We start from the raw sequence: 27,436 nt of genomic DNA on the forward strand, positions 1-27,436 counted from the left end.
CTAAGTGGGTGGGGAAAGTCAGCAAGCCATGACCATGCAATGTGATGCTGCGTCATAAAAAAAAAAAAAAAAAAAAAAAAAAAAAAAAAAAAACCAAACAAGCTGAGGAAAAGGTGCCACTGATCAAGGAGGAGGTGACAGGCATGGAGAGAGGAGGGAGAATAGACATTGGGGTTTCAGGAGTAAAGATAGGTGATGAGAAAAGATAAGACAGAATAAGAGAGTTGCCTGCGATGCAGCCTTGGGTCTTACTGAGCACGTGGGGGAGGTAGGGAAGACAGGCAGTCATCATGGAGGAAGCTTGCATTCTCAGCACCCTTTCCTTTTCTGCATCTCTGGGCCACTCCATCCTGCAGCAGAGGGTTGCCTTCTGGTTTCAAGGCACTGTTCCCAGCATCTCCCAGTCCAATCTACCTTTGCAACTGCTCTGTGCAAAGTGACCCCGGCACTGAGCATACCAGCACTCCTGACAGCCACAATTTGCCAATTGCTTCACGTACATTTTCTCTTTTGCCTCCCTAGAAATACTGAGGAAACACAAGGGAAACATAAAGGAAAAGGTAAGCCTTTTGTTTAAAAACAACGTCAACAACAACAAAACTAAGACTTTCAAGACATCCCATGCAGGTTAGAGGGAAGGCCTGGTTCTTGGACTGTTGCCAGGACAGCCAGGGTCAGAAACAAGGGCTTCAGTACTGTTGGCAGCCCCACGTGTATGCCTGTAGTATCATTTACCCTTTCTTTCCTGCTGGATAATGTGCGGGCCTCTCATTTAGGGAAGGAGGAAAGCTTTACGGAGGGGAGAGTAAAGCTGCCCTTGTGTCAATCTCTCCTCTGAGGGCATCAGCTCCCAGGATCTCTGTACAGGCTGACTCCAGATGGGACTGAGCTGCTGTGTTGGAATTAGCACAGGCATAGACAGGAGGTGTGAGCAGGTGGAGTAACTTGGGGCTTCTTGGCTCTCCAAGAGAAGTGCTGTTTGCTTCTCTGTTCACCTAAGAGCACTCACTGTGTGCTGGCGCTCTGCTATCTAAGGAGAGGCATGGACAGAGTAGGTAAAGGGAACCAACCTCTTGCCCTTAAGGAATTTTGCATTCTGATGAGGGATAAATAAATTTTTAATGGAAGAAAAAGCAAAATATATGATTATATTGTCAAATATTATCAGGTCTCAAAATAGATGTGATCCGTGTTATTTGGCTATATATTGTCAGGAGAAGAACTCAGGGGTGAATTGAATGGGCCAACATGCTGGGGCTCACTAGACTTTGGTAGGGCACTGAATGGTGGCTAGGAAATGGAAAGGGGAGGTATGTAGAGTGGGTAGAAGTCTCAACAAACCAAGGGGGAAATGAAGGATGGCTGAGAGCCTGAAAGGTGCCTGGCTGACTGAGTATGGGTGGGTAATCACAGACATGAAAACTCTGAAGTTAGATGTACTCAAGTTTGGGTCTGTCCCTATAAGACCTGTAGGAATTACCTAACCCTTCAGAGCCTCATTTTACCTCAATGTTTGTAGCTGAGTTTCAGGATTGTTTAAAGGCTTAGATATGAGAAAAGCAAAATCAGCTTTTCTGATGAGCCAAGTATGGAGTGTTGAGTTTCAGTCTAGTATGGGCTACATGAGATCCTGAAAACTTGTTTCAAATAATAAAACGGGCTAGAAATATGACTCATCAGTTAAGAGCATTGTCTGTCCTTTCTAAGGACCCAGGTTTGACTCCCTGCACCCGTATGACTACTTACAACCATTTTAACTCCAGTCCCAGGGATTCAATACCCTCTTCCAGCCTCTGTGGGTACCAAGCATGTGTGTGGACACAGACATACGTGCAGGCAAAACACGCATACATGCAAAATTCAACAAAGAGCTAGAGTTAGCTACTATTGCAATAATTTTGAAGATGGGGTTGCATGGGTGATGAAGCCCTGTCTTGCATCAGCTCTGTCTTCAGTCCTTACAGCTGGGCCAACTTGGACAATTTATTTACCTCATGCCTCAGTTTCTTCTTCTGAAAATAGCCGATGATGTCATCTCCCTTGCAGGGGGATTTGCTAAGATTAAATGGCACAGTCCATATGAGGCTCTTAGGGCAGGGCTTGGTACATAATGAGAGCTAATAGAGATATCGATGATAGCTAACCCTTCCCTAACCTTGCAGGATGTGGACTTGTGTAAGACCCCTCAGCCAGCATCCAGAGAGCCAGGAAGGGAGGATAGAAACTGCAGAGGCACTGCTTAGCTCCGAGCTGGAGCTACCACTCTCACTGCTGAAGCCCTTTGTTCTTTCAGCAGAAAGTTTGCCTGCCTGTGTTGTGGTAACTCCCTAGGAAGGCAAGGCTGGCATCTAACTCATCTCTTCAGAACCAGCACCTGACACCAGGTGACCCCTGGAAGGTGTGGAGAGGAGTGACTAGTGGTAAGGTTATGGGAGTCAGAGACTGGGGGGATGGGTTTAGTAGGGGAGACAGCACTGGGATTCCAGCCTGTGAAAGGAAGTTCCTCAATCTCTTACTCATGAACTGGCTTATGACCTAAGGTCTGGGTTCCTGTCCTGGACTTGCTTGCAATGAGTGAGGCCTGAGACATCCAGGAAGCCACAGTTCATAGAACACTTACATTCTCTGTGAATGCCAGGCAGTGATAAGAAGGTTGGTTGTGGTGGTGAGGATGAGGATGAGGATGAGGAGGCGGGTTAGGGTTAGGCCAGGAGAGATTCTTGGAAGAGATAGCCAGGAGATGCAGTAACTGCAAAGCAGGCAAGAATGGGGCAGAAGGCTGATGCCCCTAGTTGGGCTTACAGTACATTGATGCATCCCAGAAGCATGGGAGAAAGCTGCTCTGAGTGCCCAGAACAAGATCTGGAGGGAAAAGGAAAAAGAATAGTTCTTCTCATACCCAGGGCTATCTCACAGCCCAACTCCTCTGCTGTGGGGCTTCAAAGTCTGCCATGTGGATGACACTCACACCCCCTCCTTCCTACTCCAGTGTGGAGGAGGGACCAGCTCCCAGTGGGAGGAGCAAGGGAGCTGCCTGCCTGTCTGGTCCCTCATCTCAGCCAGACTGGGTATCTTCCTCTTAATTGCAGTCTTTTTCCTCAACAGACATCGCTTTCTCATCAGAGTCCCTTAAACCTCCCTTGGGGCTCCCAGCCATCTTCCTCCTCCACTGGCCCATAGCAGCTCTCATGGTCTCCCCTGAGATGGCCCACAGTGATAAAACCCTGGTAAGAGAGTCAGGAGTGAAGGGGCCAACTTTCTTCATCTTGGGCTTTCTTTCTCCTGGTTCCTATAATGCCCAAAACAAATTTCTCTCAGTGTCCCTCCCCAGGAACCCAGCTGCTCCACCCCTCCCCACCTTCAGGACTTGGGCTCTGGGTGGGGAGGCATAGCTCAGCCTGTGGGATTTCCCCAGTCCGCAGTAGCAGGAAGTCTGAGTTGGAGAGGGAAAGCCTGACTCTTGGCGGCTGTCCAGTCACTAAGCAAGACCAAAGTTCAGGGGAGAGGCCTGTTTCCCTGGTCAGCTGGGGATACACACTGACCTCTGCTCATCTGGATTTGGGGACTTGGGTGTCTGAGGTTGAAGGGCAAGACCAAGTTAAGGGGAAGGAAGTAGAGGAACTTGAGGCTGGAGAGAAACAGGAGACTGAGCCCTTCCCGCCTCTCTGGGTCTTGCTTTTGCTGTCCCTGATCCCTGTCCATGCCGTCATGTAGGCTGGTGACTTCTGGGGTAGGTGGTTTTCTCGGGCTGGACACCTGTGTCAGGTGAGACCTGGGGCTGATGAGGATGCAGGAGCACCCCACCCTCCATGCTTACAGAAACCCCAGTAGTGGTCCCTGAGAAGTAGGTTTGTGGACACAATCCCCATGCAGTTCAATTATCAGGCAGTGAGGAGGGCATCTTGAAACTGGCTTTTTCTGGTGTCTTATCTCCACTTTGGTGAGGCTGCATTAGAAGAAATGGTTCTTTTAACAGGGTGGTAGAGAAGAACCTCTTCTTCCAGGAAAGGCCTCATTGTCAATACTGACTCTTATTTAATCTCTCAGTCTCCTCTGTTCTTACCCACGACTCCCTTAGTTCTCTGGCTCCAAATGAGCCCCTGGGGACCTTCAGCAGCAAACACAACAGGGGAAGAGCAACAGCCAGTGATAGCCCTTGGGAAAGATGGAGCAGAAAACACTGGTGACAGTGCACATTCCCTGTCCCATCAGCCAGGCATGCCGCTTACACCCTCTAGGCCTCCTACTCGCTAAATCTCTTTTTAGAGGCTAGGCTTTCCCATTACCTATTCCAGAGCAAAGGTAAGAATGGTGCAAAGGGGGAGGGTGAGTATGAGGGAGAGCCTGAGTGGGTCAGCAGGTATTAAACTCTAGAAAAAAAAAAAAAAGGGTGACAGAAAGTGGCTATTGGTGTGCTTTAAAAGGAAAACATACATCTGGGTGGCGGTGGCACACGCCTTTAATCCCAGTACTTGGGAGGCAGAGGCAGGGGGATCTCTATGAGTTCAAGGCCAGTCTGGTCTATATGGGCTAGTTCCAGGACAGCTAGGCTACACAAAAGAAACCCCCCAAAATCATATCCCTGAGCCACTATCGCCCCCTGGTGGTGTGTTCCTCATGCTGGGTTCCTGGCCTTGTGATTGGACAACCCTTCCCCGGAGTGTGGACAGAGGTGGACAGAGGTGGAGATATCCAGTGATATGTGTAGGTAACTTACAAACAGAAGATGTGGCCAGAGAATGCTCTAGCTTACTAGAAATCATTGAAGTGATTGAACAGTGAGATATGCTGTTGCCTCTGTTACGTAAGAAGGACCCTAAAAGGGCTCTTAAGTGCCCGAAACCTGGGAATATACCTAGGAATAATCCTAAGGAAGAAGATTAAAATCTCAGAAACACACCCTGCTTATCCACAGTCTATTTTAAAGGCCTTTTGGATTTCGAAAAGTAGCATGGCACGAAACTAAGGGAGCAGCTTAGTTTCATGAAGGCAAGTAGTTAATCTACCAGACACACAGTCGGGACACAGACCACTGCCACAGCCAGGGCTATGCATCCCTTGTAAACCTCATCCCATAACCACTTTTTAAAATAGAGTTTAATCCCTTCAGAATGCAACCATAAACATGACACCTGAGCTTGTCTGAGGTGGGGGTCTTCACATGGGCAATTACTTTTGTGTCCCTTTCTCCCTTCACTCAGTGGCACAGGAGTTTGTCCCCTGTAACAGGCCTGGCAGAAATGAAGATAGTCTATAGTGATACTTGTGTCTCTCAGTCTGACTGTTCTATCAGAGGACTGAAACAATGGACTCCAAAGAAATGGGAGTTCCCTAGGTATCTCATGCTGGGAAAAGTAAAAGCCTCCAGTCGTTGGGAAACTTTTCTCTCAGAAAAGAGATCTCACACAGTTCTAACGAACTTGTCAAGCCATCTTACAGGATGAGACTGAAGGCTGGACAGTCATGGGTCAGTGATGGACAGGACCACACCTTTACCAGAACCGCATTGCTGTTCATATACTTGGCCTTCTATTTAAAATTTAGTTCTATTTCAGGACCTTGAAGATAGACTTGAGAGGGTTCCCTGGATCTCTTCGTCCCTCTTTCCAATGTGACCACATCGAATAAATCTCCCTTTTCTGTTATTTTAATTGACTTATTGAGGAAGGGTGGCTGGACCTGTTCTGGGCATGAGCTGTGACCCTCAAGTTTGATAGCACCATCTGTCTTGTCCTGTTGCTGGAGATCAGGTAGCCAGGGGGCTAGCTAGTGGCTGTGGCCACATGTGTTACATACCCAGTGGGTCACAGGCACTAACACTGGGCTCCTTCCTTCCTCTGTCTCATGGACACTGGGCAGCTCCCTCAGGATCCTCTCTCCTCCATGCAGCATCTGTCAACTCTCTTCCTGTTCCCAAGCACCCCCATCACCAGCCTGCAGTCCCCCTTCCTATCCTTGGGACCGCAAAGACAGAGCCCAGTCTTAGTATATTATTCTCTCTCCTGTCCACACACTTTGTCCTGCAGGCCATGAGGTCTACCTAGGACTTCCTTCCCTGAACAAGAACAAGGCAACCATGCTGACCCCACTCTGTCACCCCTCATTTCTTACTGAGGCCCCATTGCAAGGTATTAGTGCCTCATCTTCTTTCCCTCAATTCTTTCTCCATCCTCCCTGTGGATCTCATGGAGTTTGAAGGAATAGTCCAATCTTTTCTTTCTTTTTTTTTTCTTTTTTCTTTTTGGTTTTTCGAGACAGGGTTTCTCTGTAGCTTTGGAGTCTATCCTGGAACTCACTCTGGAGACCAGGCTGGTCTCGAACTCACAGAGATCTGCCTGCCTCTGCCTCCCGAGTGCTGGGATTAAAGGCGTGCACCACCAATGCCCGGCTTAGTCCAGTCTTTTCTAATTCTGTACTCTGTTTTTTTTTTATTATTATTTGTATGGTTGTGAGCCTTATCCTTTAATGGCTGAGCCATCTCTCCAGCCCTGTACTCTGTTTTTTAAAGTAAATTTATTCTTTGACAGTTTCATACATGTTTATAATTTTGCCATCTGATTATTCTAATCCCCCATGCTCTCTTACATTCCTTCCTGTTGTGGAATATTAGTTTAAGATGTGCCACATCCATTTATGCTGTGAAATATTTGTTTAACATTGCAAAGATGTGTTCCATCCTTTTCTGTTGGATGTGTTTAACTCTAAAGCTGTGTTACTTTTCCTGTCTAAAGCACCTGATTGGTCTAATAAAGAGCTGAACAGCCAATAGCTAGGCAGGAGAGGAATCTGCAGGGCTGATAGGCAGAGAGAATTAATAATAGGAGAAATGTGATCTTGAGAAAAGATCAGGAGAAGAGGGAAGAGTGAGAAAAGGAGAAGGAGAGGAGTATGCCAGGGGCCAGCCACCCAACCACACAAAGAGCCAAGGAGTAAGAAAGTAAGAAAGACATACAGAATCAAGAAAAGCAAAAAGCCCAGAGGCAAAATGTAGAAGAAGAGAAATGGGTTAATTAGTTAAGTTAGAAAAGCTAGCTAGAAACAAGTCAAGCTAAGGCCAGGCATTCATAAAAATACATCTCTGTATTTATTTGGGAGCTGGGTGGTGGGCCCCCAAAGAGTAAAGAGTAAAAAAACCAACTATACCTTCTACTCTGTCAACTTCCCCTTCCTGCCAATAATTTCCCCTCCCACTTTCATGTCTTTTTGTTGTTTTGTGACCCACTGAATTTAATGAAGGCTGCCCCCATGAACATGGATGGAGCTAATGCTGGAGCATGGCTACTACAAACTACAATGACTCTCTCTCCCTGCAGCAGCCTTCACCAGCCAGTGAAGGGGGAGGGGCGAGGCTCCATGAGTCCCCAGATATTACCAGGTGTTGCACAGTCCCAGTGCAGGCAGTCTCAGCTGCTGTGCATTTGTGATTGCGGCAGCCATGTCGGGTCCAGTAGATAGTTTTTCACAGACTTCCTTCTCCTCTCCTGGATCTTATATTCTTTCCGCATCCTCCTTTGCTATGTTTCCTGAGCATTGGACAGGATGATATTTATGTCCTATTCAGGGATGAGCACTCAATAGTCACTAATTCTTAGCACCTTAAGCCATGAATTTTTGTTGTTCATTGCTAAAAGAAGCTTATCTAGTCAAGGCCGAGAGAAGCACAGTCTATGGGTATGAACATAAATAGGAGACTGTTTTAATATGTCTATTTAGCAAAACAAAAGTAGGTTCACTCAAGGCTTAAGACCTCTGTAGCTGTGAGTCTTTGACCAGGAACACAGTACCAGAAATGAATTCCTTGTAGAATGGGTCTGAGATACAACCAGAAAGTGGTTGGTTACTATCACAATAGTTATGCCACTATTGTACTAATAGGCAGGTCTTACCTGAAAGGTTGGTATTGTAAGATGCAGGGTCCACTGATGGGTAAAACTTTGTTTGTTTGTTTGATTTTTTTTTTGTTTTTGTTTTTCAAGACAGTGTTTCTCTGTGTCCTCGAACTCACAGAGATCCGCCTGCCTCTGCCTCCCAAGTGCTGGGATTAAAGGCATGACCCACCACCACCCAGCAGGTAAGACTGTTATACTTTGTTCTTTGATAATTTATCTTTGTGTAACCAGTGCTGAGTCTTGCACCATTTTCAAAGTGTATCTTTTTTGTGATTGTCATCTTGGTGTGTAAGGTCACAAGAGTTCCTGAATTTTTTTTTTTGTGTGTGTGTGTACTTAGGGCCAGGATTTAGTGGGGATACTTCCCAGGAAATGTTGGCAAGGGGAAGAAAGATTGTGACACCTGCTCTCCTTGTCAACCTGTGGAGAGGCAAGGCTGGGTCTGGGTGATTTGCTATCTCCAGGAGAGAGGGTCTACTCCCACATTTTGTCCTTTCCTGTAGGACAAGCCTGGACATTGAGATCAGCAGATCACTGCTCCATATGTCCAAATTGGGTGTCAGCAATTTTATAAGATGGGAAAGCAGTTGTCTAGGTCTAGGCTTGGGGGACATGGGGGCCTGAAGGGAATTTGTAGTTCTCTGGCTTAGAGAAATAGAACTAATGAAATTGTGGAAAGTCATGGATGTAGACTGTCCCAGGAGATCAAACCCCCAATATTTGTTGGGGTGTGTTTAGGGAACACAAGGCCAAGTTCCAGGGTTATTTCTGTCCTGCTATTTTTGTTCCTGGCCATGCTCACTGTGGTGCTTTGGATGAAAATGCAGCGCCCTCACCATAGGCTCATATATTTGCATGCTTAGTCCCTAGTTGATGAATTGTTTGGAAAGAACTAGGAGGTGAGTTCTTGTTGGAGAAGGTGTGTCTCTGGGAGTGCAAAAGCCCTGAGCCCCCGCCCCGCCCCCCTGCCTATGGATAAGGATGTAAAGTTGTCAGCTGTTGCTCCAGCTCCATGCCTGTCTGTTTCCTGCCATGATGATCATGTACTAACCCTCTAAAACTGTAAGCGAGCCTCAAACTAAAGCTTTCTTTTTATAAGAGTTGCCTTGGTCATGGTGTCTCTCCACAGCAATAGAACAGTGACTAAGACATTCACCAAGTCAGGAGATGAGTCCATGGGCTCAGATTTGACAGACACACCAGGACATGTGAGCCACAGTCACTGTCAGTTCCCACTTGGCATCTGGTTTCTCTCTGCATGTTAGGCAAGAGTCAGAGGAGGGCCCGTGAAGGATGGGAGGCATCCCCTCCAAGGCTCAGACTGAGCAGAAGTCAGGACTGGAGTTGGAGGTCTGTGGGACCTTAGTGTCTGGGAGGCCAGGCTGCAGAGGCCCAAGCAGACAGGAGCGTCTGTGAAGAGACCGGTGTGGAATCTTCCTGGGAAAGAGCTGCTGAGAGCTCCCGCAGGTGAAGTCCACCTTGTGGGAATCCCTCTTGGGAGCCTGGTCTGTAAGGACACCTGTCTTCATTCTACAGCTTTTTAGGGGGAGTTGTTTTGCTTTTTCTGCTGAGTTTTAAGACTTTATTGCCTTGGGCAGTCCCCCAGCCCTTAGGAGCTCTTGTCCCACACAAATGAGGCCAGCTCCTTCAGTCTCTGGCTACCTGGCCAATCAGGAACAGAGATCTGTCCTCAAGGCTACATTTATGATCTTCCCCCACAGTATGGACTGCACCTGTCCTTTGTAGTCACCTGCTACCCTCCAGGATACTTCCCTGTGTCATTTCAGAATCACATGGTCTGGCCTTCTCAGTCTCCCTGTGAGTAATGCCTCCAGGGGCCAATGCACTGGAGCTCACAGCCTCCTGGAATGGCCTTCTGCTTCACCTCCCACTAGCATCTTAAACAGTGATCTTGCTTCTGTCCTTGTGCCCAGAGAGGCTGGCACAAGTGGACACTTACTATAGGCTTGTCCAGTGGTGACCCAAGAAGATGGACGATGTCTTCTCATTGAATCACTATTGGTAATTTGGTTATCAGTCACCAGATGGTGAATGTGCCCAGGTCCTGGAAGTAGAGCTGCCGGCAGGCTGTGGCAAAGCTTGGCATGGCTGCCTTGGCTTCAAAGGGGGGAATAATGTCTCCCTGTCTGTTTCAGAATGATCTCAGGGAAGACAAGGCTAAGACTGGTCAGATCCTGAGAAGCTAGGAAAGGGAGGCACACCTCAGAACAGTTAGCCATAATCTCTTCTGTTATTGGAGGTAGCGGTGGTCCATGGCTTTCTCCATACCTTCTCAGGGAACTTCTTCCTGTCTCAGGCAAACTCCCAGTACTTTTAAAGAGTTCTGGCTTCTTTCCAACAGCACTTCCCTTTGTACAGGCCTTTCTAACACTTGTACCACAGTCACTAAGCCAGGGCATGCCCTTCTGGTGTTCAACATTGAAGGGGACCTGTGTTTGGGGGAGGATCTGAGTCTGCTCTCAGTCATGGAGTAGTGGGAAGCTCTTAGTAGCTGTGGTCAGTACTGTGCATTTTCAGTTGAGATACTTCAAATGGGCCTCCTCTCCAAGTTTACTTTTTCTCTTCCTCTGAGGCTGTCACAGACCTGCCTCAGCTTCACAGATTTTCTAGTCTATCCACTCTCTCATACAAGATGAGGCATCTCACCACAAGGAAAGCTTCCTTTCAAATTTCTCACACAACTATGCGTTTCATAAGCAATAGTATTAATGGAATGGTGTTAAGGTCAAAACACGGGACCTGGAACAAGCCAAGATAGGTCACATGTCCTCAACAGGCTAATTAAAGAGACAAAGTATTCCTGGAATACCAGGACTCTGAAGCTGGATGGGCCCAGAGTCCTAGAATAGAACCCAATACGACTGGAGAAAAAAAAGTCAATGTAATGATGCCTAACATATTCTGCTATACTCATAGATTGGTGCCTAGCCCAATAGTCATTAGAGAGGCTTCATCCAGTAACCGATGGAAACAGATGCAGAGACCCACAGTCAAACATTAGGCCAAGCTCCGGGAATCCTACCTCTTCAATAAGGAGGAAGGATTGTAGGAACCAGAGTGGTCAAGGACTTCACAAGAAAACCCACAGAATCAAATAACCTGGGCACATAGGAGCTCATAGATGCTGAACTGACAACCAGGAATACTGCATGGGACTGACCTAGGCCCTCTGCATATGTGTGACAGTTGTGTAACTGGGTCTTCTTGTGGGACTCCTAACAATGGGAACAGGGGTTGTCTTTGACTCTTTTGCCGGCTTGGAACATACTCTTCATACTGAATTGCCTTGCCCAGCCTAATTCAAGGCGAGGTGTTTAGTTGTACTACAACTTTGTATGCCATGTTTTGTCTATATCCATGGGAGGCCTATCCTTTCCTGAACAGAAATGGAGGAGTGGATGAGGGGAGTGCAGAGAGGAGGTAGGGAAACTGTGATCAGGATGTAAAATTTAAAAAAAAAAAGATTATTTACTTGAAATTTAAAATCTGAAATGTGATATTTAATAATAAAATTTTACTTATATTACTTATTAGAAATAAAATGCCTGCCTTCCCAAGGGTGGGGTAAAAGAGACAAAGTAATAGTGAAAAGCAGAAAAATAGAGGTTTGCTTACTGTGGTTACACTAGGAAGAGAAGCAAAGAGCTCAAGTGGCTTTCTAAGTCCATATTTGGGGTCCTAACACGAGGCTTAGGTTAGGTAGAAGGCAATAGGCACACATAGCTCAGTAGTGAAGGTGTGGTCCAACTTGTCATCTTTATCCCAGCTCCAGTCCTCTGAGAAGTTATCTGACAAGCTGTCAGAACTGTGGGGAATCTCTTTTCTGGGAGGCTGATTGATCATTTGGGTGTCTTTGTTTCAGTAGGCAAAGGGAGGGGGCACAAGGTGTCTTTAGAATGTCTTAATTCCCGTTGGAAAGGTTATAATAGGGGCTTGGTAATCCCTATAATAGATATTTAGGACTGGGAAGTTGTTCTGCTTGATAATCTATCCATACTGGTAGGTCCCTGCCACCATGCCCTCCCTATAGATGAGTCAGAGCCCTTTAAGACCCTGGTGGAGATAGCAAGCTCTAAACACAGAAAAAGGACATATTGGACTAATGTGTTCACATATTAATAGTGGGTCCTCAGAAACTGCTTTGCATTTGGACCCTCAAGGTAACTAAAGGCAAGATGAAAGTCTGGCTTGCAGCTTACATCTGTTTCCTTTGCTTTGGGTCACTGTCACCTCTGCACACAGACATGATAATCAGTTAAGGGGGATCTGTCCGAGAGTTGGGAATACTTACCTCCTCTTTTTCAAGGTTCAGACCACAAAGGTAAGAGGAAGGCACTTATGGCCTGCTCTTCACTACATTCTTTTGTGAATATCCAGAGGCATCTAAAAGTCTCCAGGTACTGGCCTAAACAGTCGTGGATTCTGGGAACAGCAGAGCTTCACAGTGCAGACAAGCCCTTGGGTGAGGCCAATTATCTATGATGGCGAGGCTGTTCTGGTCCTCCTGAGAACCAGATGTTCTCTCAAGCAACAGAGCCTTCCTAGGAACACCTTGCAGAACAAGACCTGAGACAGTGATGGACCAGACTGCACCTTGACTGGCTCTGCTGAGTTCTTCACGCCTAGCCTCTTCCTGGTTCTTTTTTAAGGTAAACAGACATAGGGTCACCTGACCCCTGTGTCCATTCCTTTCTCCATTGCACACACTGATTAAATCTTGCTCTCTACTCTTTATCACTACTTAGTTCTTTAATTGGTATATGACGTTGGGTGGCCAAACCTAATTCTTTGGGACTAGGACTCCGGGAACTGGGTCTTTTGCCCGGAAACTCTATTTACATTTTTAACATACAGGATAGACAGCTAATTTCCATAATATATCAAGAGCTTTTATTATAAAGAAAAAACAACAGTGAATAGAAGAGTGGAGAAAGACAATGAAGTGTCAGAAGAAGTAGAAATGACCATTCAGCAAGTAATAGTTTGAAAATTTGCTAATTGGTATAAATTGCCCCCCCCCCCATATTCAGATAATAAAACATGCTCTCCAGTGTGGAGGCCATTGGAAGCGCATCCTATGGGGTGTAAAATCACATTTGAGTGGAGGGCTCATGAGTGGGATTAGTGGCTATGATGTTTTGTATTGGTATCAACTTGACAGGGTCTAAAATCACCTTAGAGACAGATCTCTGGTCATGTCTGGGAGGGTATTTTCAAGTTCAGTTCATTGAGGTGTAGATGGCACCATTTCGTGGGGTGGAGTCCTTGACTGTCACAAGGAAAGTAGTAAACTTAGGAATTGTTCACAGGAAGCCAGGAAAGCTCCATCTTCAGATGTGTAAGGGCAGAGTGAGGGGGCTGTTGGGGAAACAGAATCTGTGCATTCCAGCTTCTGATGCTTTGATGATTTCCCAGAGTGTGAGAAAGCAGTCTGTTGCCCAGAATTCCTAACCTGCATAGGCTATCCTGTTATCACTTGTGAATCGGAGATGAGTCGGGGAGATAGGTTGGTCCAGGAAAGGAGCTGACACAAATGAGTTTGGTTAGAAGGGAAAGCCTGATCCCATCAGGAAGTGGGGGAGCATTAGGAGAATTACAGGATCATCTCAGAGACAGTGTAAAGGGGCCGGCCGGCTGTCTCCACCTCTGCACTGTTCTTAGCACTATTGTCTTCCAGGCACCTACTAGAATGACCAGCTAAGTTGTTTAGAGCAGTCAACCACTTTTCTAGTCCAAACTTCCTAAGCCTTCCACATTCCTCCAAAAAACATGGTCAAGTTCTCCACAGCAGTACCCCCTCTTTTGTATTGATGACTTCTGTGTTAGATGTTTTTCTGTTGCTGTAATAAAAACATCATGACCAGAAGTAACTTAGGGAAGAAAGTGTTGATTTTGGCTTCTGGCTCCTAAGGAAGAGTCCGTAATGGAGCAGGAGGCAGAGGCAGTCGGTATCTGGAACAGCAATCTGAGGCGATCAAATCCTCAACCTCATACAGAAAACTGAGAGTGAGCTACAAGTGGGGAAGGCTACACCCTCAAAGCCTTTCTCCAGGGATGTGCTTTCTCCAGCAAGGCTCTTCATCTGAAAGGTTCCATAACCTCCCCTAACAGTACTGGTAACTGGGGACCAACAGTTCAATTCCACTAGCCTGTGGGAGACATTCTCACTCAAACTGGGTGGCTTCTGCCCTGAGTCACACAGAGTTGCTGAATGTGAGTCCCCTCTGATTTCTGGAAGTCTCACAAAAACCTGACTGGCTTTGAGGCTTGTGAGGACTGTGGATTTACTTTTTTTTTTTTTTTTTTAAACCAGGGAAGCTTCCTTTACATTCGGAGGAGTCTGTTTACTCTTTCCCTGCCAGAGAGCCATGCTGCTGGGTCTGTGGTTAGGTTGGCCAGTTTCCATGGGGTACCTGTCTTTTCCTTCATACTTTTCAGGTATCTTAACACCATCTTGGTGCATTTGAAAACTCGTCCTGTCTCTTTCTCTTCAGAATTGACTATTCTCCTAGTGAGGATCTGAGGATCACATAGAGACGTTTGGTCTGCCATTTTACTCAGGGGTTCTTGACTTAAATCAGTCAGCAGTATGCTACCAAATCCACTACTAAATAATAGGAAATTTTAGATGTTTGGACCTGAAGCACCAAGAGATTGGAAACAGAGACTTTCCTTTTAAGATATGTAGGGTATTGGGGCATCTTACCTAGCTCCCCTGAAAATTGAGATGATGTGGCTAGAACTCCTGGTGAGTACAGGAGTCCGGAATGTGTTACTTACGGGGATCTGGGAAAGGGATCAGGGGCTAAGAATGAAATGAAGGGCAACTGATACTTCACGAGTGTTTTATAAATGCTGTAGGGATATTATCTTCACTTTACAGTTGAGGAAATTGGTATTTAGAAAATTTTGTCTCTGGTGTCAAACAGCTGATAATTGTTAAAACAAGAACACAAATCAGTTTTACAGTGGTTTTCAGGGGTCAGTCTTTATCTGTGATACTGATTGAATTTTCATAAATCATAGTTTTGATTCTTGTAACTCTGGACCGCACGCCCCCACGCCATCCAAATAGGTTCCTTGTAGCCCACCAATCAATGTTTGACTTTTGGGCAATTCTGAGAGAAGCCATAAGATGGCGACATTGCATGCCTTGTGGCTCAGCATGTCTGGTCCTGGAAGTTAGGTGTCATACTGTTGCATGCTAAGCTCTGGTAGCTGTTTTTCACCTCATTTATTTCATCTGCCCAGCAGATTTTCAAAGGAACTCTTCATTTTCCACCAAGGATCTGTTTAGGATTATACAGTTTAGTAGTAGAAGTGGAAAATGAATTAATTTGTCTGGATCCCAGGTGCCTCGAGACTAAGCCCCTCAGGGGAGACAGACAATGGAGAACTAACATGGGTAAAGCTTGGGACAGTGGAGAATGTAGAAATGTCTTCCATTGTAATATTGTAACCCTAACCTGAGCCTTACCCCAATGGACCCTGAGCAGTACCTACTTCTTTCCCAAGGCCATTGAAAGGAAGGGTTAAGAGTTGCAGGTAGAAATCAATACAGTTAGACTTAATTCTTGTGAATTCCACAATAGTGCTATTGTATTGGGAAGCAAGCATTTTCTTCTGCTTTAGAACAAATTGCCTTTTCCTCCTATAAAATAGGGACATGTTATAGGAGGAAATTCCTATCTATACCTATTGATTAGTGCAGCTCTCACACCTCATCAGAGAAGTTTCATTGTGCAGTGAACAGCGGTCAATGTAGAAACTCACAACTGAAATGCAAGGGATAAGTCTGTTGGGTGCTCAGCAAAAGGCACATCTATACCCCTCCCCCAAGGTTCAAGAATCACTGTAGAAGAGAGAGAGCAGAAAGAGTGTAAGAGCCAGATGTCAGGGAAGAGCAGAGGAAAACAATGTCTTCTGGATACAACTGGACTACTGTGTTCATGAACACACAGCAGCTGTGGTGGCTTGCACAAGAACTGTACAAGATCAAGCCAGTGAATAGCTCAGCACAGAGTGAGAAGGGGCTCGTGAGCCCCCACTCCTAGCTGAGGAACTATTGATAGCTGCTAACATCTAGGGAGAAGGGGAGAGTCAGCTGTCTTTGAGGGTGTATGGACCCTGGTAGCATGACCGTGCTTAAGTGAATGGTCTCACATCCGAGAGTATATGGACAGCACAGTGGATGAAGGCCCTGGGCAGAGGTATAGATTCAGCTAGTGTTATAGTGGAAGCTTCACCCCAGCCCCTGGCATCCATATACCCAAAGAGCCTGGGATGTTATAGTGGAAGTTCCCACCTAAGTCCCCCTCCCCTATCTCCCTTCAAACCCTGCTGCATCTCAGAAGCCCATCTTCCCCAGAGATGCTCAAGACTACTCTCACAGGGTATCTAAACTGCCCCCAGAGAAAAGATGTGTGGCTTTTTGGTCTCTCTTTTCCATCTCCTCTCTGGGGTGAGGGGGGAGCTGGAAGGCCATCTGGGAGCATTGTATCCCTTAAATGTGGGCTTTAAAAATTCGGTTTGATTTGGTCTGATTTGGATTGCTGAAAGAATTATCAGGGTGTAAAAACTTTTTGGCCAGTAATACACCAAAGCAACAACTGCATCAAAGTCCAACTTGGTGAACCAGTGAGTTTTTACTGGGGTTACCGACAGCAATTTTGGTGAGGAGTTACTTGCAGCTGCATTATCCAGAATCCCACACCAAAGTGGGTGGTGACCCAGGAAAGTTGCATCCCTGCAGCTCTCTGCACAACCTGGAAGTAGGTCTACAGGTCCACAAAGTCTCTTTTCAGCAGCTCAGTTATCAGTCTCCTCTCCCAGCTGTGTTTACTGCTTTTGTACTTCTGCCCAGGGCCTCTTGTAAATCTTGGTAGTGGGGGGGTTGTATGTTCAGCTATCCCAGACAGAAGATGAGTGTTTATGTCCTGAGTCTCACTATCCTCCTTCTCTCTCCTGGAAGTACTGTTTCAATTCAGAGGAAACTGCTATACAACAAGCATTTGTCCAGTAATAGATATTTTCTTCAAGGCAGCACAAATGGACTAAGGCAGGGTCTTTTGAAATTCCATATGTATTTTAAATGTATTTTTTTTCTGGAAAAATAACTGAATTTTGTTAGATGTTACCCTGAATTTGTGTATCTATTTTGATTGCATTGACATCTACACATCATTACGTCTTTCAATCCTAGAACAACAGAACTGAGAGAATGAATATCTATCTATCTATCTATCTATCTATCTATCTATCTATCTATCTATCCATCCATCTAAAGGGGATTTATTAGAGAGACTTACAGGCTGTGGTCCACCTAGTCCAACAATGGCTGTCTAGCAACTGAAAGTCCAGGAATCCTGTAGTTGCTCAGTCCATGAGGCTGGACATCTCAGCTGGTCTTCAGTATACAGCAGAATCCTGAAGAAGTGGCTCTGATGCCAGTGATGGAATGAACTTGCCAGCGAGGGCAAAGAGTAAGCTTCCTTTTCCCGTGTCCTTCATACAGGCTGCCAGCCGAAGGTGTGGCCCAGATTCAAGGTGGATCGTCCCACCTCAAGAGATCTGGATTAAAGGTGGGTCCTCTCACTTCAAATGATTTCATTAAGGAAAAAAATCCCTCATAGGTGTGCCCAGCCACTTGGGTTTTAGTTAATTTTTCTTATAATCAAGTTGACAACCAAGAATAGCCATCACACTCCACAATCATAAAATTTTAAAGATTTCTCCATTTACTTTTTCCTCTTTAATTTATTTAGCATTTCATGCATCTTCAGTGTTCCATTCTTTCATTGCCTTGTTTAAGCTCATTTTTTTGAGTAATACTGATTTCATGGTAAATATCATTGTTTACTTGATTTCTTTTTCATATAAATTTTAGGCCATAGAAATAACTGGTTGCCCTTTAGCACAGGAGGTAGCATGACAGTCTCATAGAAACAACTGATTTTTGTCAGCTCATTTCTTATTCTGCAACTTTACTGAATTCATTGATTAGTTGTATTAGGCTTCTTTAAAATGCAAATATTTTAGCATTTTCTACACACAAAAGGGTGTCATATGCAAAACCAGATAATTTCATCCCATTCTTTCTAATTTGAATGAATATTATGTTTCTTGACTAATTGTATGTACAATAAATACCCAGTGCTATGTTTAACAGAAATGGAAAACAACAGTAATAGCAGCAACAACAATGAGAGTTCTTAAAATTTAGATAGAGAAGTAGACATTGAAGTAGAAAAGGCATTAGAATTCCAAATCAGACAGAAGCACGACCAAGGAACCTCTCCATGTGTGCTGTAATTAGGATGTCAAAACAACAAGACAAAGGAAGAATGTAGGAGAAAAATACCAATTTCTCTACAAAGGCAAACCCATCAGAATAACATCCTAACATCTAAAATGTAGGAAAGCATGGGATAATATATTTAAAACCTTGAAAGTAAATGATCACTAAGCTAGATTGCTATATCCAGAAAAACTATCTTTAAAAATTGATGGTGAAGTGAAGACTTTTAAAACAAGCACAAATAAAACCATTTATGACCACCAAGAATTACTGTAGAAAATGTGTAAGGAATCCTAAGCATAGAGGAGAAAAGAAGATAACCTCAATCATGAGAGCACTGAACAAGAATTCATGAAGGGACTAGATGAACAAAGGAGATCTAAGAAAGAATCCAGCATGTTGAACACTATTCAGTCAACCCTTAACACTAACAGTGGAGAAAGGAAAAAATAAACAAAATACAACCAACCAGAAAAGTCATCAACAAAATGATAGGAATTAACATCTCTCAACAATAACCTTAAGTGTAAATAACCTCAACTCAGCAACAAGGAGATGCAGATTGGTAGACTAGATTAAACAATAGATCCACTGTTTCTCCTCTAGAAATACCCCTCACTGGTAAAGACACTGAGACTGAGGGTCAAAGGATAGAAGTCAGCCTGTCATGAGAATGGAAGACATAAAACAAGCCGGCTTAAGTCTTCTAACTATAAAAAAAGTAGACTACAAACCCAAATTAGTCAAAAGAAATGAAGAATTCCCCTTAATATTAATGATGGGAACTGTTAACTAGGAAGCTATAGCAATCATGTATATATTATAATTACACACATATATATAATTATATATATTATAATATATATAATTACAAAATATTTTATGTACATTATATAGCAAATTATATATCATATATTAATATATAATTATATATGTGATTTCTATAGTTTCCTGATATACATATAATGTGTACATATATGTATGTATATATGAGAGCCCAACATATATATATATATATATATATATATATATATATAACAAAATACAACCAACCAGAAAAGTCATCAATAAAATGATAAGAATTAACATCTCTCAACAATAACCTTAAGTGTAAATAACCTCAACTCAGCTCTCAGTTTCATAAGAGAAACATTAATAGATATAAAATGTCAATTAGTCATCATAGTGGATGATTTCAATACCATACTCTGTAGTGATATATTGTTTATGATTTAATAAAGCTTGCCTGGGAATCAGAATGCAAAGCTAGCCACACTAATTAGCCATAGACAGCAGGCAGTGATGGTACACACCTTTAGTTCCAGGACTCAAACAACACAATATTCAATAATGAATCAATAAGGAAATAAAAAAATTCCTAGACTCAAATGAAAATAATCTTCCATAAATAGAAATAAAAAATCTCCCAATTAAAAGGAGTCTGGGTCTAACTGGTGAATTTATCAGGCCTTCAAAGGATTAATACCAATGCTTCTCAAACTATTCTACAGAATAGGAAAGGAAGAAACATTACCAGACTCTTTAATGAAATTTTCATTACCTAAATACCAAAAGATAAAGATTCACCAAAATAAGAAAGTTACAGACCAATTTCCCTGACAATATTAGACAGTGCTTGCAAGTCAGATTCAAAAACACATCAGAAAGGTCATTACCAAATTATCCTAGAAATTCAGGCATAACTCAGAATATAATAAATCAATAAATATTATAAATGAAATAAATCGGCTCATGGACATAAATCACGTAGTCATTTTGGTAGATGTAGAAGAGGCTTGTGACAAGATCTAATATATATCCCTTGATATTAAAAGTCCTGAAGAAACATTGGAGAGGAAGAAAATATCTCAACATAATAAAGGCTATATATGATAAATTTAGGTAACCTGATATTAAATGGGGGAAAACTGAAGGAGTTTCCATTAAAAATCAGGAACAAGACAAATGCGAACACTTCCCCACTCTTACTCAATATAGTCCTGAAGTATTACAGTAATAAGGCAAGAAAATAGAAGGGTTACAAATAAGAAAGGAGAAAGTCAAAACATCTCTATTTGTAGCTGATACTATTCCACACATAAGAGACCCTAAATACTCCACCATAAATCTTTTAGAATTGATAAACACTTTCGGCAAAGTGGCAGGACATGAAACTGACACACAAAATTGGCATCCCTATATATCAATGAAAGACAAACTGAAAAAGAACTCAGGGAAGCAATGTTATTCACACTATCCCCAAAACTACATCATTGGAGTAAACTCAACCAATGGTATAAAAGACCTTTATGATGAAAACTTTAAAACACAGAAGAAAGAAATAGAGTTAGACACTGTAAGATGGAAAGACTTCCTATGCTTACAGTTTGGAAGAAGACAATATTGTGAAGATGGCCATCTTACAAAAAGCAATGTATAGATTCAGTGCAACCCTGATGAAAATTCCTTTGTGATTATTCACAGATATAGAAAAAACAATTTTAAAATTCATATGAAACATAAAGGACCCTTGGATAGCCAAAGCAATTCTGAGCAAGAGAAATACTGCTAGAGGTATAACTGATTTCAAGTTATAAAACAGAGCCATAGTAATAAGAACAGCATGGTTCAGGATCAAAACCATACAACTACAACTACTCAATTTTTGACAAAGATGCCAAAAATACATACAGGAGAAAAGCAGCATCTTCAACAAATGGTGTTAGGAAAATTGGACATCTACATGTAAAATATTGGAACTTATTCCTATTTCTCATCATACACAAACATGTACTCCAACTGGATAAAGGACCTCAATGTAAGACCTGAGATGCTGAAACTGCTAGAAGAAAAAGTAAGGAAAATACTTCAAGATATAGTTATAGGTAAGGGCATTTTGAATAGATTCTGATCTCTCAGGAAACCAGGTCAATAATCGGTAAAGATATTATAAAATTAAAAAGAGATCTTATAAAATTAAGAACTTTTGTATAGCTATGGAAACTGTGTCAATCACGTGAAATGACAGCCTACAGAATGAAAGAAAATATTTCTCAGCTATATGTATCCAACAAAGGATTATGTGCTAGTTAGATTTCTATTCCTGTGACCAAAAGCAACTTGGGGGAAAAAAGAATTTGTTTTAGCTTACAGTTGTAGTCCATTATGAAGGGAAGTCAGGACATGGACTCAAGACAGGAACCTTGAGGCAGGAACTGAAACAGAAGCCATAGAAAAACACTGCTTAATGGTGTTTTCCTCATGGAGTTCCCTGCCTGCTTTCTTATACAGTCCAGGACCACCTGTTTACAAATGGTACTACCACAGTGAGTTGGGCTTTTCCTCATCAATCAGTAATCAAGAAAATGCTCCACAGATTGCTTACAGGACAAGCTGATAGAGGCAATTCATAAACAGAGATTTTATCTTCCCTGACATGTCAGCACAGACTGATATCAAGAATATATAAAAGAAACTCAAGAAAGTAAGCATCAAGCAAATGATGGGCCATAGAACTGAACAGAGAGTTCTCAAAAGAAATAATGCAAGTGACTAATACACATTTCAAAAAATGTTCAATATCAACAGCCATCAGAGGAGTACAAATTAAATCTGCTTTGGGAGTCTATCTTATCCAAGACAGAATGATTAATTATCAAGAAAACACATGACAGAAAACGCTGGCAAGAATAACCCTTGCCTACTTTTGGGAGTTTGAGTTGGTACAGCTACTACAGAAATCAATGTGCAGCTTCTCCAAAGAGCTTAAAACAGAACTATCATATGACACATTGGTGCTATTCTTATAGCTGAAGGACTCAATATTTTCCTGTAGAGATATTTATACATCAATGTTCATTGTTCGTTTGTAGCCGGACATTTTTGTTGGATATTCTTTGAACTTCCAGGCCCTCAAATAATGACATGGAGACATTATTACTATCTAGGAAAGATTGGACTTTAGCTTAGGCTTGTTCCCAACTAGCTTTTATAACTTAAATTAACTTATTTCTACTAATCTGCATTCTGCCATGTGGCTAGTTACCTATTTTCCATAATGTATGTTCAACTTGGTGTCTTGCTGGTATCTACTGTGTGCCTAGATTCTAACCCCGAGTTTCTCTCCCCCACCCAGAAGTCCCACCTAACTTCTCCTGCCTAGCTATTGGCTGTTCAGCTTTTTGTTAAACCAATCACAATGACACATCTTCACACAGTACAAACAAATATCCTGTAACACTCCTTTTCACAACAGCTAGGAAATGGAATATGCTTATATATCTATATATTAATGATTGATAATAAAAATATGGTACCCCTATGCAATGGAATTTTATCCCGTTGTAAAGATGAATGAAATCATGTCATTTTCAGGTAAGTGGATGAAACTGAAAACTGCTACACTAAGCCAAGCCAAGCAACACAAACACCACAAACTCTCTATCATATGTAGACCTTATCTTCACATTTTTGGATTGTATTTTACTTTGGAATGTCATTAGAGGTCAAGAATCTAGAATGGGCCTTTGATATGGGGAGAAGAAGTCTCAAGAGGTGAGAGGAAACTGTAGAACATATGACATATGAAAGTAGATGGGTTAAATGTTTATGTGAGGGTTGGGGTTGGGGAATAGCTGGGGAGTGGTTTAACCAAAATTTATGTATATGTAAAAAAAAAACCCAAACTTTTGGAAACTCACTACTTTGTAAGCTAATTAAAAATTATATTAAAAAGAATAAGGTTTAAAAATAGGTATCCTGGAGGCCAGGGATTGTTGTTTGCCATTCCCATTAAGTGGCCCTGCTCGGAAATATCTGATGCCAGGGGTCTCCTCACTGGATCCGAACTCGGCATCAGGATCCAACACACCCGGACACTGCCAAGGCCCCGGTAACAGTGCCACCACCATCCACGACAAGAGGACTGACATCAGAGTATTGGAACTGTTTGCATCTACCAGAAGGGAACCTTGGTTCCATACCCACCAGGAGAGGAAGAGACTTCTGCTACACCCACCAGAAGAAAGGATGAGAAGAGGAAAATGTAAAGGCACATTCAACAACAGAAAACCCAATATGACACCACCGGAGACTAGGAACCATATACACCAACAAGATCTGAACATCATAATGCAGATGAACCAGAAGAGAATGACCTTAAAAACAACTTCAGGAAAATGATAGAGGACCTCTAAGAGGACATGAGAAAATCTCTTAAAGAAATGGAAGAAAAAACAAACCAAAAATTACAAGATATCAACAAAGCTCTCAAGGAAACAGTTCAAGATCTAAAAACTGAAATAGAGACAATAAAGAAAGCACAATCTGAGGGAATGTGAGAAAAGAAGAGCAGGGTAAATGATCAGTAACTACAGACACAAGCATAACCAACAGAATATAAGAGATAGAAGAGAGAATCTCAGGAGTTGAAGATACACTAGGAGAAATAAGCTCATCAACCAAAGAAAATCTTAAGACCAACAAATCCCTAACACAAAATATCCAGGAAATGGGATACTGTGAGAAGATCAAACCTAAGAATAATAGGTATAGAAGAAAGTGAAGAAATCCAACTCAAAGTCACAGAAAACATATTCAACAAAATCATAGAAGAAAACTTTCCCAACCTAAAGAAAGACATGCCAATGAAAATACAAGCCTACAGAACACGAAATAGACTGAACCAAAAAAAAAGGTCTCCTTGCCACATAATAATCAAGACACCAAACATACAGAATAAAGAGAAAATATTAAGAGCAGCAAAGGAAAAAGGCCAAGTAATTTATAAAAGCAAATCTATCAGAATTACATCTGACTTTTCCATGGAAACTCTGAAAGCCAGAAGGTCCTGGATAGATATTCTACCTACACTAAGAGACCACGGATGCCAGCCCAGACTACTATACTCAGCAAAGCTTTCAATCAATATAGATGGAGAAAACAAGATATTCCATGACAAAATCAGATTCAAACAATACATATCAACCAATCCAGCCCTACAGAAAGGTCTGGAAGGAAAACTGCAACCCAAGGAAGTTAACTACACCCAGAAAAATATAGGCAATAGATAATCCCACTTTACCAACAGCCAAAAGAAAAAAGGGATAGAATCCCACACATAATTTTGCCACCAAAATCAAAAACACCAAATCAAAAACAAACAAGAATGAACAATCAATGGTCATGAATATCCCTCAACATTAATGGTCTCAACTTACCTATAAGAAGACACAAATTAGCAGAATGTATAAGAAAACAGAATCCATCCTTCTGCTGCATACAAGAAACACACCTCAACTTCAAAGACAGATGGTACCTAAGAATTAAAGGTTGGGGAAAGATTTTCCAATCAAATGGACCCAAGAAACAAGCAGGGGTAGCAATCCTAATATCCAACAAATTGGACTTTAAACTAAAATCAATCAAAAGAGATGAAGGAGGTCACTTCCTACTCATCACAGGAGAAATCCATCAGGATGAAGTCTCAATTCTGAACATTTATGCCCCAAATACAAGAGCATCCACGTTTGTAAAAGAAACATTACTAAAACTCAAATCACACATAAAACCGCACACACTTATAGTGGGAGACTTCAACACCCCACTCTCTCCACTGGACAGGAACACCAGACAGAAACTTAACAAAGAAACAAAAGAGCTAATAGAAGTTATGGCGCAATTGGACTTAACAGATATCTATAGAACATTCCATCCAAAAACAAAATAATTTACCTTCTTCTCAGCACCACATGGAACCTTCTCTAAAATCGACCACATACTTGGCAACATAGAAAACCTCAACAGGTACAAAAAAATTGAAATAACCCCCTGTATCTTATCAGATCACCATGCTTTAAAGTTAGAATTCAACAACAACATGAATTACAGAAAACCTACAAACTCATGGAAATTAAGTAACAACCAATTGCACAATTCCTGGATTGAGGAAGAAATAAAAAAGAAATTAAAGATTTCCTAGAATTCAATGAGAATGTGGACCCAACATAACCAAACGTGTGGGACACTTTGAAAGCAGTGCTAAGAGGAAAGTTCATAGCACTAAGTGTCCACATGAAGAAACAGGAGAATAATCACACTAGAGAATTAACAGTACAACTGAAAGCTTTAGAACACCAAGAAGCCAATACACCCCAGAGGAGCAGACACCAGGAAATAATCAAATTAAGGGCTGAAATCAATAAAATGGAAACTAGGAGAAAAATACAAAGAATCAATATAACAAAGAGTTGGTTCTTTGAGAAAATCAACAAGATAGACAAACCTTTATCCAAACTTACCAAACAGCACAGAGTGAACATACAAATGAAAAAGGAGACATAACAACAGACACAGGAAATCCAGAGAATCATCAGGTCATACTTTGAAAATCTGTATTCCTCAAAATTCAAAAATCTAAAGGAAATGGACAATTTTCTGGACAGATTTCACTTACCAAGATTAAATCAAGAACAGATAAGCAACTTAAATAGACCTATAACCCCTAATGAAATAGAAGCAATCATCAGAAGTCTCCCAACCAAAAAAGCCCAACGCCAGATAGCTTCAATGCAGAATTCTACCAGAAATTCAAGAAACAGTTTATAACAATTTTCCTCAAAGTATTTCACACAATAGAAGCAGAAGGGCCATTGCCAAACTCTTTTTATGAGGCTTCAATAACCTTGATACCCAAGCCACACAAAGACACAACTAAGAAAGAGAACTACAGACAAATATCCCTCATGAACAATAATGCAAAAAAAAATCTCAATAAAATACTGGCAAATCGAATCAAAGAACACATCAGAGAAATCATCCACCATGATCAAGTAGGCTTCCTCCCAGGGATGCAAGGATGGTTCAACAAACGAAAATCCATCAATGTAATCCGCCATATAAACAGACTGATGAAAAAAAAAAAAAAAACAACAACACATGATCATCTCACTGGATGCCGAAAAATACTTTGACAAAATCCAACACCCCTTCATGATAAAGGTCCTGGAGAAATCAGGGATAACAGGAACATACCTCAACAGAATAAAAGCAATATACAGCAAGCCAACAGCCAACATCAAATTAAATGGTGAGAAACTTAATGCAATTCCTCTAAAATCAGGAACAAGACAAGGCTGTCCATTCTCTCCATACCTCGTCAATATTGTCCGTGAAGTTCTAGCTAGAGCAATAAGACAACAAAAGGAGATCAAGGGGATAAAATCGGAAAGGAAGAAGTCAAACTCTCACTATTTGCAGATGATATGATAGTCTACATAAGTGACCTGAAAAACTATACCAAGGAACACCTATAGCTAATAAACACCTTCAGCAAAGTGGCAGGATACAAGATTAACTAAAAAAAAAATTCTGTAGCCCTACTATATACTGATGACACATTGGTGGAGAAAGAAATAAGAGAAACATCAACCTTTACAATTGCCACAAACAACATAAAATACCTTGGGGTAACACTAACCAAAAAAGTGAAAGACCTGTACCATGAGAATTTTGAGTCTCTAAAGGAAGTAATTAAAGAAAATACCAGAAAATGGAAAGATCTCCCATGCTCTTGGATAGGTAGGATCAACATAGTAAAAATGGGAATCTTGCCAAAAGCATTCTACAGATTCAATGCAATCCCCATCAAAATCCCCAACACAATTCTTCACAGACCTTGAAAGGACAATTCTCAACTTTATATGGAGAAACAAAAGACCCAGGATAGCCGAAACAACCATGTACAATAAAGGAACTTCTGGAGGCATCATCCCTGACTTCAAGCTCTATTACAGAGCTATAGTCCTGAAAACAGCTTGGTATTGGCACAAAAATAGACAGGCAGACCAATGGAATAGAGTTGAAAACCCTGATATTAACCTACACACCTACAGACACTTGATTTTTGACAAACTATCCAAATTTATACGATGGAACAAAGAGAACATCTTCAGCAAATGGTGCTGGCATAACTGGATTCGGACATGTAGAAGACTGCAGATAGACCCAAGCCTATCGCCATGCACAAAACTTAAGTCAAAATGGATCAAAGACCTCAACATAAATCCAGCCACACTGAACCTATTTAGAAGATAAAGTGGGAAATACCCTTGAATTAATTGGTACAGGAGACCGCTTCCTGATCATTACACCAGTAGCACAGACACTGAGATCAACAATTGATAAATGGGACCTCCTGAAACTGAGAAGCTTCTGTAAGGCAAAGGACACA

At 42.1% G+C, this 27,436-nt stretch overlaps 1 long non-coding RNA gene across 3 annotated transcripts in view; it reads left to right on the forward strand.

The window, feature by feature from the left end:
- Nucleotides 1-27,436, forward strand: part of LOC107977072 — a 43,971-nt gene that overhangs the window by 13,322 nt on the left and 3,213 nt on the right. For 2 of the 3 annotated variants that reach the window (XR_004771805.1, XR_004771806.1), the window contains exons 2-4: nt 523-560; nt 12,288-12,559; nt 17,425-17,491. This is a non-coding gene — a long non-coding RNA (uncharacterized LOC107977072). Of the gene's footprint in view, nt 1-522; nt 561-2,293; nt 2,421-12,287; nt 12,560-17,424; nt 17,492-27,436 lie in introns of all 3 variants that reach the window. The other variant, XR_003480653.2, reaches the window with a different exon arrangement.

This window comes from Cricetulus griseus (assembly GCF_003668045.3).
Source record: "Cricetulus griseus strain 17A/GY chromosome 1 unlocalized genomic scaffold, alternate assembly CriGri-PICRH-1.0 chr1_0, whole genome shotgun sequence".
NCBI lineage: Eukaryota > Metazoa > Chordata > Mammalia > Rodentia > Cricetidae > Cricetulus > Cricetulus griseus.